General features: G+C 52.0%; 1 long non-coding RNA gene across 2 annotated transcripts in view; it reads left to right on the forward strand.

Annotated features, from left to right (window-relative positions):
- Positions 1 to 13670, forward strand: part of LOC140219385 (uncharacterized) — a 226812-nt gene extending 213142 nt beyond the window's left edge. For both annotated transcript variants that reach the window (XR_011895610.1, XR_011895609.1), the window contains exon 3: positions 13112 to 13670. This is a non-coding gene — a long non-coding RNA (uncharacterized lncRNA). The remainder of the gene's footprint in view (positions 1 to 13111) is intronic.
- The last annotated feature ends 330 nt before the right edge of the window (positions 13671 to 14000 follow it).

Below are 14000 nucleotides of genomic sequence, written 5' to 3' on the forward strand. Positions count from 1 at the left end.
TGGCACTTCGGCCCTGGTAGTGAAGACACCAGACCAAATGCCCGGTCGTTCTCAGATACATAAAACCTAGAGGGACAGTTGTGACAGTGATTGACTTTCGGCGCTTTGGCAGATTTACAGCTGCCTTTGGCAGCTATGCAGGGCAAGAGGAAGGCGGAGTCCCATGTATGTAGAGCAAGGAGGTCAGTGAGAAAAAAAAGGAAAAAAAAAAGAAAAGAAAAAGAAAAAAGCACACAGGAGGTGGGAGACGTAAGTCGGAGAGTGAAAGGGGCGGGAAGTAGCGGCAGCTAGGTTCCCGTTGACCCGAGGCAAGGAGGGAGAAAACAGTCGCTGCGCAGCACCAGTGTGCGTGCTGCCGTTGTAGCGGGAGAGAGTTGAATCGGTCGGCGGGGGGCACAATAGAGAAGGAGCCGAAAAGGAAGACAGAAGAGCGGCAACTTGTGGAAAGAGTGGAGAGAGGACAAGTTGAATCGGGCGGCGGGGGCACAATAGAAACGGGCCCAGAAGGAAGACAGAAAAGCAGCAACTTGTGGAAAGAGTGGAGAGAGGACAAATTGAATAGGGCGGCGGGGGGCACAATAGAGAAGGGGCCCAAAAGGAAGACAGAAGAGCGGCAACTTGTGGAAAGAGTGGAGAGAGGCCAAGTTGAATCGGTCGGCGGGGGGCACAATAGGGAAGGGGCCCAAAAGGAAGACAGAAGAGCGGCAACTTGTGGAAAGAGTGGAGAGAGGGCAAGTTGAATCGGGCGGCGGGGGGCACAATAGAAACGGGCCCAGAAGGAAGACAGAAAAGCGGCAACTTGTGGAAAGAGCGGAGAGAGGACAAATTGAATAGGGCGGGGGGGGGCACAATAGAGAAGGGGCCCAACAGGAAGACAGAAAAGCGGCAACTTGTGGAAAGAGTGGAGAGAGGACAAACTGAATAGGGCGGCGGGGGGCACAATAGAGAAGGGGCCCAAAAGGAAGACAGAAGAGCGGCAACTTGTGGAAAGAGTGGAGAGAGGACAAGTTGAATCGGGCGGCGGGGGGAACAATAGAGAAGGGGCCCAAAAGGAAGACAGAAGAGCGGCAACTTGTGGAAAGAGTGGAGAGAGGGCAAGTTGAATCGGGCGGCGGGGGGCATCATCAGAGCAGTCAACGCGATGTCGTTGCCGTCTCTCTTTTTCTACTCGCGCGCTACTTCAGCGTCGTTTTCATCACCTGGGACATACCCGCGGCAACCATACAGGATGTGGCATTTGCCCCTCCTTTGGAAAAGAAAGGTATCGTCCCGATGCACCAACCTTCGAAGGCTGTGCACGGACGGTGCAAACTTAAGGTCATGAGGAAAAGTATGGCTTCATACGAAGCACGTGCACAACCTCGGGCAGATGCCGACGGCGTTTGGAGCAGTTACGGCTGTCGGGGACAACTTCATAATTCACATCGCTGATGCGGCGCAGAACTGTGTACGGGCCAGAGTATCTTCGCAGGAGCTTCTCAGACAGCCCCCGCCAACGAATCGGAGTCCAGACCCACACCTGGTCACCGACGTTGTATGTGACGGGTCTGTGCCGAACATTGTAGTGTCGGGCATCGTATTCCTGTTGTTCTTGGATTCGTAAACGCGCAAGCTGCCTGGCTTCCTCTGCGCGTTCCGTAAACTCCTCCGCACTAGTATCGTCGCCACCGCACACGTGTGGCAGCATTGCGCCCAACATTGTTGTCACTTCCCGGCCGTAAACGAGGTTGAAAGGCGTCACGCGTGTTGTCCCTTGGCGAGCCGTGTTATACGCAAATGTAACATATGGTAAAATATCGTCTTAGTTCTTGTGGTCGACGTCGATGTACATACTCATCATGTCTGCCAGAGTCTTATTCAAACGTTCTGTCAGCCCAGTGGTTTGGGGATGATAAGCCGTGGTCTTTCGGTGAGTGGTACCACTTAGGCGCAAAACGGTATCCAGAAGCGCAGCCGTGAACGCAGATCCTCGGTCTGTTATGACCACTGCGGGAGCGCCAGGCCTTAGAACGGCGGCTTCGATGAAAAATCGCGCTGCTCCGGCTGCTGTTCCACGTTGGATAGCACCTGTTTCGGCGTATCGAGTAAGGTAATCTGTGACGACGATTATCCATTTGCGGCAGTAGACAGTGGAAACGGACCTAAAAGGTCCATGCCAATTTGTTCGAACGGCGCTTGCGGTATCTGAACAGGATGCAGCAGTCCAGCTGGCTTGCCGGGTAGGGCTTTGCGGCGCTGGCAATCCGGGCATGTCTGTATGCAACGTTTCACGATCGACGCAAGTCTCGGCCAATAGTGCTTTAGCCTAATTCTTGCCAATGTGCGGGTGTAATCCAAGTGACCAGCGGTCGGCTCGTTCTGACAGGCATGCAGGACTTCGTAACGAAGAGATGCGTGAATGACGAGTAGGTAGCTGCTGCCCCTAGGTGAAAAGTTCTTTCTATAGATAACGTCGTGGCGCAAGCAAAACGAAGGCAGCCCTCTCGCGAATAACCTCGGCAGGCTGCTTGTTTTTCCCTCCAAGTAATCGAAAAGAAGAAGCAGTTCTGCGTCCTCGCATTGGTGGCGTGAAACAGCGACATTATCTAGCACGTCTAGAAAAGCCGCGTCATCATCGTCGTGGACTGCAGTCTCAACAGGAGATTGAGAGAGGCAGTCGGCGTCGGTGTGTCGTTTCCCCGATTTGTATACAACCGTGAAGTCGAACTCTTGAGCCGAAGACTCCAGCGCGCAAGCCGGCCAACTGGATCTTTAAATTAGTCAGCCAGCGAAGTGCATGATGATCCCTGACAACGGTGCAACACCGGCCATACATATATGGCCGAAATTTCAGGACGGCCCACACCAGTGCGAGCCATTCTTTTTCGGTAGTGGAGTAGTTAGCCTCCGTCCTTGATAGCGTCCTGCTGGCGTAAGCAATCACTTTTTCGGTGCCGTCCTGCCGCTGTACAAGCACTGCGCCAAGGCGGACATTACTAGCGTCGGCATGAAGAATCGTAGGAGCGTCTTCATCAAAGTGTGCGAGCACGGGAGGCGTCTGCAGCCGTTGCCGTACGTTCGGATAGCACCTGCTTCGGCGTATCGAGTAAGGTAATCTGTGACGACGATTATCCATTTGCGGCAGTAGACAGTGGAAACGGACCTAAAAGGTCCATGCCAATTTGTTCGAACGGCGCTTGCGGTATCTGAACAGGATGCAGCAGTCCAGCTAGCTTGCCGGGTAGGGCTTTGCGGCGCTGGCAATCCGAGCATGTCTGTATGCAACGAAACAAATTCGCATCATCGAACTTTCGGCTTATACCACCGCGATTATTCACGTACCGCTATCAGGATCGCAGTGAAGGTGCACTGAGTCGCGACACGTTGCGCGCTCTAAGTAGAGCGACATAAGCATGCGCACCTGCAGCTGCAAACAAACAAGACAGAACAGTAAAGGGAAAACTACCGAAGGCACCTAAGTCTCCCTACATAGGCTTTCCAAAAATATATGACTAAATAATGCAGCGTAAACAGCAATTTAATTACAATTAACTAGCAGTAATTAATTGAAACCTCTAATGAGCGCAGCGTAGTTATACTGGACATAAGAGAGAGAGAGAGAGAAAAAACATTTATTCGAACCATCGAGGTGGTTGCTATGAGGTCGAGTGGGTGGTGTCCTCATTCCAGGACTCCACTGGCCATGGCTGCTCGACGTACTTGCTGGACGAGAGCTTCTTGTCCCGCCAGGGTATCGCCGGTCAGCTGTACCTCCCACCGCAAGTGTTATATCCAACGATATAACACTTGCGGCTGTATACTAAACATAGGCTGCACAGCCACCGCGGACGCATTCTGTACACGTCACGTATGAAGAAGAAATGCTACGCGTTAAACGACGGCCGACCAACTTAGACAACTTCCCTATCAAACTCCGAGGCACAAGCAAGCTTCGATCACATACCTCGCATATCTTAGATGTGTCAGTCGCTTTCCACTTCTCCCGCTTCACTTGAGCCTCCCACTTCTTTCTTCTCTCAGGGTCTCGGGGAAACCGAAAAGTACGCAGTCCTTTTTTCCATGAGCCGGTGCACAGCGGGACGCAGCAGCCCGTCATTCTCTTATCTTGTTCACCCACCCACGGGTGAACGATAAGAATACTGTTACACTGCAAGAGCGTGAGCGAAAATGTTTTCAATGTCGGTTGCTCACGAGAGCCCGAAAATGCCGCCTCACCAACTCGTCGACCGCACGGGAGACACGTGCAGCAGGCAGCAACGTCGAACCAAAATGGCGGCGCGTCTGCCGAACGGCGGCGCGGAGCGGTACAAAGGCTGTCACCACCCCGGAACGGCGGCGCGGCGGGCAGGCATCGAGGCACCCTACGCATCTCGACGGCTCTATGCTCGACGGAACTTCTCTGGCGCATTTCTTTTTCTCGGCAGAACTGGCGCGTGCGTCAAGGAAAGCACGTACTACCGTGATTTCGTTCGCGCACCGTGTTGGTTCGTGCATCGTGTTCACCTAAAGTGGACAAAGCAACCTTGAACGAGGCCCTAATAACTGAAGTGGAGAAGCGTCACGTCCTGTGGGACCTACGCGACCGATATCACAAGAACAACATCAAACGTGACCAGGCTTGGCGAGCTACAGCAGGCACCCTCAGCGTAGACGGTATAGCAGATGCCCTCAGCATCCCCCTTAATAGTAACAATCGCCTCTTCTGCTCGGTAGTAAGCGGCCGACACCCTATTTTCTATGTGAAGTTGTAAACAAGCAGCGGCCTCTCAGCATGCGGAAGGTACATAGTCGCAGTTTCGCACACAATCTTGCTGCTTGAAATTAAGCTTGATAAGTACACTTCGTACAAAAATGTCGCTGTCTAATTACACTAAGATTATTTTTGGAGTGTTCTGTAAGTTTAAGGGCATATTATATATGCGGTAACAGAGACAACGCATGTCGTTGGGAGTTATGTTGTCTGGCAACCCGGAAAAAGCGGCGCGAAAGCACCGCTCCTTTTTTTTCGTACGGGTGCTCGCGCGTCGGCGGCAACGCGGGCGTTTGCCGCGCGTCGCGTTTTTCGCTCGCGAAAAACGCGCCATGCGGTTCCAGCTTGAGGGTTCGCCGTTAACGCGCTGAGACCACAGCTTGGCGAACGACCTTGCGATATCGCCGACTACCTCGCCGCCACTCAGTGGAGCCCTCGACGACCGTCCCGTTCGCCATCACCAGGCTACCTGTCGCCGCAGCGCCGACCATACACTGGCCCAGCCCGGGGCCGATCTGCGAGCCCATATCCGGAAAACTAAAAGCAGCAACCAATGGAGGTGTGGTTGCTGTTCTTCGAACTGACGAAGATTTTCCGCCGCCGACGAAGACGCCGAAGAGACTACCTCGACGACATAACAACGACACGCCGCCGTCCCGACGAAGTCCGGAAGCAAAGAATACACCGACGAAATACAACCTGACGACGCTACGTATCAGCCACAGGTCAACGCGACGCAGCCGTGATCCGACGCCAACACCTAATTGTAACGCAAGACAAAGAACCGCCGACTTCGACGTGCTTCTCGACGGCCGCGCAATCACCGTCTTAGAGGACACAGGGGCCGATTACTCCGTAATGAGCGGACACATCGCCGCCCAGTTAAAGAAAGTTAAGACTGCATGGGAAGGCCCTCAAATTGGGACCGCTGGAGGACGCCTCATCACACCGACCGGACTTACCCTACACCTTCGTTATCCTCCAACAATGTCCACGCGACGTCATTCTCGGCATGGACTTCCTAACCCAACACGGCGCAGTCCTCGACCTTCATGAAGTCGAATTCGATAACCCTGTCGAAAGATCAGGTGATACCGCCGAGAGCTCTCGTAGTCACCATTCCTTGAGAGTGCTCGGAAGTCAAATCAGGATCCCGCCCCGCTCCAGCATTGTCATTTCCGTCGGCACCAAAACACCTGCCGACGTAGAAGGCGTCATCGAGGGTGACCAATGCCTACTGTTAGACCGTGAAATTTGCGTCGCAAGAGGGATCGCTCGACTGCACGGAGGAAAAACGAAAGTGTTGCTGATAAACTTCAGCCAGAAGTTCAAACACATCAACAAGAGCACGACGATCGCGTACATCGAGGAAATTCTAGAAACCAGCAATGCGTTTGTCCTCTCGGATTCTGCCGCATCTACCTCGACGACCATAGTTCCCGAACCGGAGTTTGACGTAAATCCAGGTCTCCTCATGAGTAAGCAGCAACAGCTCAGAAGTCTTCTCCGACGATACAAAGGCTGCTTTTCGACGTCGTCGAGGATTCGACAAACACCAGTTGCAAAGCATCGCATAATAACCGAAGAGTGCGCGCGCTCGACCACTCCGCCAGAGCCCTTACCGAGTTTAGACGCGAGAACGTCAAGCTATTAGCCAACGAGTCGACTAAATGCTGCGCGAGGGCATCATCCAGCTGTCGAAACGTCCGTGGGCATCTCCTGTAGTCCTGGTGAAGACAAAGGACGGAACCCTACGTTTCTGCGTCAATTATCGTCGACTGAACAAGTTCACGAAGAAGGACGTATACCCCTTTCCACGGATAGACGACGCATTGGATCGGCTCTGCAACGCTGAATACTTCTCGTCAATGGACCTCAAGTCTAATTACTGGCAAATAGAAGTCGACGAGAAAGATCGCGAAAAGATTGCCTTCATCACGCCAGACGGCCTCTACGAGTTCAAGGTCATGCCATTCGGACTATGCTCGGCGCCTGCAATGTTTCAGCGCGTCAGGGACACGGTGTTAGCAGGATTGATGTGGCAGACGTGTTTTGTTTACTTGGATGACGTCGTTGTCACCGCTGGAAGTTTCGACGATCACCTTAGGCGGCTTGCGACAGTATTAGAGGCCATCAAGTCATCAGGGCTCACTCTGAAGCCGGAAAACTGCAGCTTCGCTTACGATGAGCTTCTGTTTACAGGCCACGTCATGAGCAAATCTGGAGTACGCCCCGACCCACAGAAGACTGCTGCCATCGCAAAGTTCCCGCAGCCCACCGACAAGAAGGCAGTGCGTAGATCCCTTAGCATGTGCGCCTACTACAGGCACTTTGTCAAGGACGTTTCCCGCATCGTTGAGCCGCTAACACATCTAACCAAATGTGATGTCGAGTTCAAGTGGGAAACCCCACAGGCCGAGGCATATCAAGAACTCAAACGACGCATGCAGTCGCCGCCGGTACTTGCACACTTCGACGAAGACGCCGATACCGAAATCCACACTGACGCTACTAGCCTAGGCCTCGGTGCTGTCCTAGTCCAAAGGAAAGACGGACTTGAACGGGTCATATCTTATGCTAGCCGGTCGCTGTTAAAAGCGGAAGGCAATTATTCTACGACTGAAAAGGAATGCCTCGCCATCATTTAGGCTACAGCAAAATTCCGCCCTTACCTAAATGGCAGGCTATTCAAAGTCGTCAGCGACCATCACGCGTTGTCTTGGCTAGCTAACTTAAAGGACCCTTCAGGACGGCTGGTGCGGTGGAGCCTCAGACTGCAAGACTATGACGTCACGGTAATATGCAAGTCCGGAAGAAAACACTCTGAAGCCGACTGCTTATCACGCGCCCGCATCGATCCCGCGCCGCAAGACGATGAGGTCGACGACGCCTAGCTTCCTTGGAATAATAAGCGCGGAAGACTTCATTAAACAGCAACGAGCTGACCCGGAGTTAAAAGGCCTCGTCGAGTATTCGGAAGGGAACACTGACATTGTCCCTAGGGCATTTAAGCGCGTATTGTCTTCGTTCACGCTACAAAACAACCTGCTCCTAAAGATGAACTTCTCGCCAGTCCGCGCCAGCTACCTTCTTGATGCTCTGTCAGCGCTACGTCCAGAAGTACTCCACGCCCTACATGACGATCCAACCATTGGGCACCTCGGATTCTCCCGGACGCTGTCGAAGATACAGGAAAGGTATTACTGGCCGCGTCTGACCGCCGACGTCGCCCGTTACGTCAAGACATGCCGAGACTGTCAGCGACGCAAGACACCACCGACAAGGCCAGCAGGATTACTACAGCCGATCAAACCTCCTTGCCGACTATTTCAGCAGATTCGGATGGATTTGTTCGGACCGTTTCCGACGTCAACATCCGGAAATGACTGGATCGTCGTGGCGACGGACTATCTCACCCGCTTCACTGAAACTAAAACTCTACCGAAAGGAAGCGCAGCCGAACTGGCGAACTTTTTCGTCGAGAACATCCTGCAGCGACATGGTGCCCCAGAAGTCCTCATCACCGACAGAGGAACGGCCTTTACAGTAGAGCTCACCCAAGTCATTCTGCAATACAGCCAGACAAGCCACAGGAGGACAACTGCCTAGCACCCGCAGACGAATGGTCTCACGGAGCGCCTGAACAAAATCCTCGCCGACATGCTAGCAATGTACGTCGACATCGAAGACAAGACCTGGGTATAGTGAATTAGAAGGGGGTAGTGGGGTCAGGGAGAACCCGCGGATGTGGCATCTCACGTCGACGCCGCCAGATGGCGCCACTATAGCACGGACTGTACGGAACGCGAAGGAGGAGGAGGAGGAGAAACATTTATTTAAAAAAGAAAGAAAGGACAAGCAGGTGTCTTTCTGCTTGTGCGGGAGGCGCCCTTAGTCCAAGGCTCCTGCGGCTCTTGCTGTCTCCCGGGCCCGCCGCACCAGTTGCTGCTGGTTACGAGGGTCCGAACTAGTCAGCACGGCCTCCACTGCTCGGATGTGGGGTTGGGTATTCGCGGGGCCGCCTTCACGTTGGGGCACGCCCATGTGGTGTGATATAGGGAGGCGTAATCATTACAAAGGGGACATTTGTATGAATATAGTGTAGGGTGTATTGCGTGTAGTCTGCTTAAATGGGGGTATGTATTGGTTTGTAGTTGTCGCCATGTTACGGCGTCTTCACGCGAGAGGGTCTTGTGTGGAGGTGGGTATTGTCGTCTGTTCAATCTGCGGTGTTGTAGTATGTCGTTGTATTGTAAAGGTACGGGCTCCATGGATGCGGCCATATCCCTCTCTTGTGGCGCCCGGGAAGCATGAGCTCGGGCTACAGCGTGCGCACGCTGATTTCCACGGAGGGACTCGTGTCCTGGAGTCCACACTATTTCAACGTCCGGGAATTGGGAGGCTTGTTTGAGGAGTCGGTGGGCAATTGAAGATATTCTGCCTCTCGCGTAGCTACGGCAAGCTGCCTGGGAGTCAGTAATAATTGTGACGTACTCGTTGGCCAGACTAGAGGTGATGGCCAAGGCGATGGCTGTCTCCTCCGCTACGAGGGCGCTGGCAGTGCGGACCGTCATCGAGACCACCTCTTGTAGGTTATAGTCGACAACGCTGGCTGTCATGGCTGCTTTTGGGGGGTACTTCGCGGCATCTGTGTATAGTGTGGTGGGGAGACTGCCATATTTTGTCTGTAGAGTTTTTGCGCGAGCTTGGCGACGATCGGCATGATGTTCCGGGTGCATGCTTCTGGGGATAGGGGCTACCTTGATGTGCTCCAGGAAGTTGGGGGCCAGATGAATTGCTTGTTCGTGGCCTTTGCCTTGTGTGGGGTAGCCAAGGCGCGCTAGGACTGTTCTTCCTGTTGGTGTGAGGGCTAGTTCTCGTTGGCTTGTGAGGAGGGCGTCTATAGTTTCTCTTATAGTATTATGGACTCCCAGGGCTTCAAGCTTTAGTCTCGCTGTTCCCGGTGGTAGGCCAAGCGCTTGCTTGTAGGCTTTCCGAAGAAGTACGTCTAATTGATCTATCTCCTTGGGAATGAGGGGCAAGTACGGGGCAGCGTAGGCAATGCGGCTGATTATCAGGGCCTGGACGAGCTGTATTATGTGACTCGTGAGCATTTCCAACGTAGAGAAAGCCATGTGCGCTTGGTGTCGCGCCGAAAAAAGAAAGCACGCAGAGAAAGGTGGAAAGGCGGACGTTCTTCAAGCTTGCGTGAAAATAAAGCCGACCCAACGAGTGCAGACTAACGGCCGCACGACGATGCGACTGATTTCTAAACTAAACGCTCGCGAACACCGTAGAAGAGGTAAATATGTGAATGGGTAAATTGCTTAATTCATTTGCCATTAACGATATTTATACAGGCCAGTACCCAATCGCATTCACAAGTTTAAGTGAGCCAAACAATTGCGGCGCGTGTGCTAACGCATTCGGAACAGAGGCCAGATATGATGAGGTTTTATTCCTTTAGGTGCGATTTTGTTTACGAAAGCATATATCCACTGAAAGCTAAGGAGTTAATCCTATGGTGATGCCACTATTATGCGGTCGTAGTGGTTACCAGAGATAGCGAAATTTCGTAACACAGCAAAATAAAGAGAACTCGTGGTGGCGAAATTGTTTTTGGCCACCACGAGTTCTCTTTATTTTGCTTTTTTGGTACAAAAAATGTGCAGCTACTCCTTTCTCAAAGTGCATGGCTGCTACGAGAGAGGCACTATGAGGAACGGCTTATCTTCGCGTGCAATTTCTTTTTACGCCTTTCCTGTCGCGATTGGTTGATCCCTTTTACATAGAAGTGCAGCCTGGTCAGCACATAGAACTTAGTCAACTCTGTTGTGAGCGCATCTGAGTGCTGGCTGCAGCCTAATGCATTACATTACATCCACTAGGCTGTCACTGCAGAGTTTCTCTCGGCTGAAGAACACAGTGAAGATGCCCTCCAACTTCTTCACTGCCCTGAAAAGCTCCAGCGAAGGATATAACAACCATCCCTTGTCGCATGTCACAGTGAACTCAGAGTTTCTGCTTTCCGTATTGGGGGTTTCCAAAAGAAAGGCCTTGCAAGGCATGCAGTCGTAACACTTCAGAAACTTTCGAGCAACATACCCTGTCATGTAATGTATTAGACGGTCGTCGCTTTTCTGCTCCACCAACTCTCTGTGCTCAGCATGCAGGAATACTACGAAGCATGCGCTCGGCTGAAGCTAGGTTTCCTTCCTCAATGAGATGGTCGATTGCAGCAGCCCTGGCTTATTGAGCTGGAGCATCTTGCGCACTCAGGATAGAACTCATTACTCCACTAGCTCTATTAAGGTCAGCATTGCCTGAGCGTACTATTTTCTCAAGGTTATAAAAGGATAGGCAATTAATGACAATTAGAAACTGCATTGGTGATGGGTGGTCATTAAGCCCACATGATTGTCTAACATACCGAAAACGTTTTCCAGCAAATCCTGGCTTAACCTGGATGTCATAACATACCTAAATCCCTGGATGACAAGATAATCCAGCAGTGATGATGTGCTGGATATCGTCACCCTTAGGCCATCTGCAGTTGAATCGCTTAAAAATCCACCTACTCTTTTAGCATGTTTCACACACAAACCGCACATGTTTCGTCGAGTTTCTTGTCTTGGCGGGGCACGTTGCGTTCCCAAATTCGCCGTGCTTATTCATCACAACGACGACTGCTTTCCTTTTTTCCACTTATATCCTGTTTCACAGCCGGGAGCGAAGCAGTGTCGTTGCCGTTGACGTTTCGACCTTCCTACTTCTCACGTGTTCGGCCGATTGCGCGCGAAACAGACTTCAACGGTAGGTTGAAACACCAAAAAACAGTCAACGTCGCGAATCAAGCCCGCACGAACAAGCGCGCGAAGCTCTTCATTTAAGGGACCCTGAAACGCTTTTGACGATTTTCTACAAACGTACTGAGTCGTTAGAATAGATACTTCTGATCATTAATTGACACATCTAAGTGCTCCACGTAAAGCGTGTAATCTATTATAAGGTTTTAAAAATGCACATCGCTGCCGATCGGAGCACGCTGCTCGGCGGAATTTTAAGCCGCCCCTACCCATATGACGAAAATCACCCATATGACGTCAGTGGGGCGAGCTATCCGATTGGCTGACCAGGGCGCGTGATCGATAATTTTTCCAACTTTATGGTAAACAAATGATCTTCGTAATAGTTGGAATGTTAGTTAGTTTGTTTTTATAAAAAGAAAGTAACATAAAGAGAATGCACAAGAACAATTTTTCAGTACACTTAAGCACTTCCGACACACAGCAAGTGTCGTCTGCTTGTGTTACAACGTACCCCATTTTGACGAGAGCTCCACGGTCAGAGTCGGTCTCAGTCTTTTCGCGAGCACTATGATTCGACTTTGTTGCCTTGTGGACTGCAAACGTAGCGACTGGCAATATGTCAAGCTGCGACATCGTGTCCCTCTGCAAGGCAGCGTACGAGCGAACTGGCTGCTGCGCATCGGACTGCCGCTATCCGATCCGCGCCAGGATTTGCGCGTTTGTGGCCGCCACTTTACACCGGAAGATTACTAACGCAACAGCGTTTCGCAAGTCCAGTATTAAGGCAAACGCAAGCGCAAGGGGACAGGGTCTGGCCGCTTGACTGTGCCGTAACGGGATGAGCCATGAGATGAGCAGAAGGGCAAATGTGAATGGTCTGCGTGGTGCAGCCACCTGGTGGCACAGAGCTCAACCATACACAGTAGCAGCAACGAAGGGTATTCTTTGCTGCTGGTGTCTATTTTTCGCAGGAGTGTAATCATCAACACGTTGTTTTTATAAATGTTTAAAATGTTTCACACTTGGTTAGAGCAATATTAGCGCTTTGTTTGGCTGGTTAAGCGCTGCGCCAACAAGTGTCTGGACCGTGCAGACCGATCAGGCCGCTCACGTACGTCTACGCTAAGTTCCTTCATCAGCTTGAGTTTATGCCTCCAGTCATATGCCGAAATGACCAGCTTGCCTGTGGTTACCGGAATACCAGACACGTTCGGCGCTACGACAGAATGCTCGCAACGAACGCTGCTTTGATAGCTCTCACTTGGCATCGACGGCTAAGCGGCTAGCGTAGAGGTCTCGCGCGGGCAGGGCGGGCTCCAAAACAACCGGAAATGGACGATGTGGCGTCGCATCGTGACGCGGACCAGCGAAGGCGGAGCTTAGCCCCGCTCGCCGGCGAACGAGTTGAGGAGGAAAAGCATGGCTAGGGAGGAGGATAACTTCTAATCGCTTGTAGCTCCATTAATACGTAACGCTTCACTTAAATTGTGGTGCGAATGTTCTACTTAAGCTGTACCCTACGCGTCTACAAAATTTGTCCGAACCGTTTCAGGGGCCCTTTATGGCGAAGCAGCGGAGGGAGCCAGCCACGGAGGAAGGAAACTAAGGAGAGGCCCTACCCCCTCCGCGCGCTAGGAAAAAAGTGTGGCGGAAATGACGTAGTAGGTTCTCATTTTTTGCTGCTTTTTTATTTTTATTTTTTTATGGCCACGCCTTTTGGGCCACAATGGCGCCGTTGTTATGGTTTTGAGCGCTCACACGTGTTGCTCTGGTAGGTTTCGGGCCGTGGCAAAGGCGCTGAGTGGGCGGGTTTGCGTTAGTCACCGTGTCTTGTTGCGCTGTGTTACCTACACCGTGCTCTGCCAGATGTTGCGCGAGCGCGCGACACCACGCGCAGCGCGGCGTGGTTTCGCGAAAGATGTAAACAAGAGAGGAGGGTGGCCCAAAAGGCGGAGCATCGCCATGAGCAACGCCAAATTCCGGCTTCACTTTTGCTTCACAAAGAGTGACGTCAGGGCCTCTCCTTAGTTTCCTTCCTCCGTGGAGCCAGCCCATGCGACACAGCGCCGCCACCGAAATCCGCGTCCCGTCCGCACTCGCCGCCTCGCTGCAATACATAGGGCGCTCCGGCTTCTGAGCCCACTACCCCCTACACCATAACCTGGGATGCCGTTCTTCTGTACGTATAGACCTCAGACAGGGTTGCCAGATTTGGCTACTTTGCGCCAAATCGGCTACTTTTTGAGGCTGTTGGCGGGCAAAAAAATGTCTTGGCTACTTGGCTACCTTGGCTACTTTTGAAATAGCTTGACCATTGTAAAAATTGGATAGAAACTTGTGTAGCTCATATTATGCAGCAACATTAGCAAATATTTAGGCCAACACACGACGACGACACTTCAAATCTTTTCAAGCTTGTATATCATCATCGTAAATCGGAC

The sequence above is a fragment of the Dermacentor andersoni genome, chromosome 7 (assembly GCF_023375885.2).
Source record: "Dermacentor andersoni chromosome 7, qqDerAnde1_hic_scaffold, whole genome shotgun sequence".
NCBI lineage: Eukaryota > Metazoa > Arthropoda > Arachnida > Ixodida > Ixodidae > Dermacentor > Dermacentor andersoni.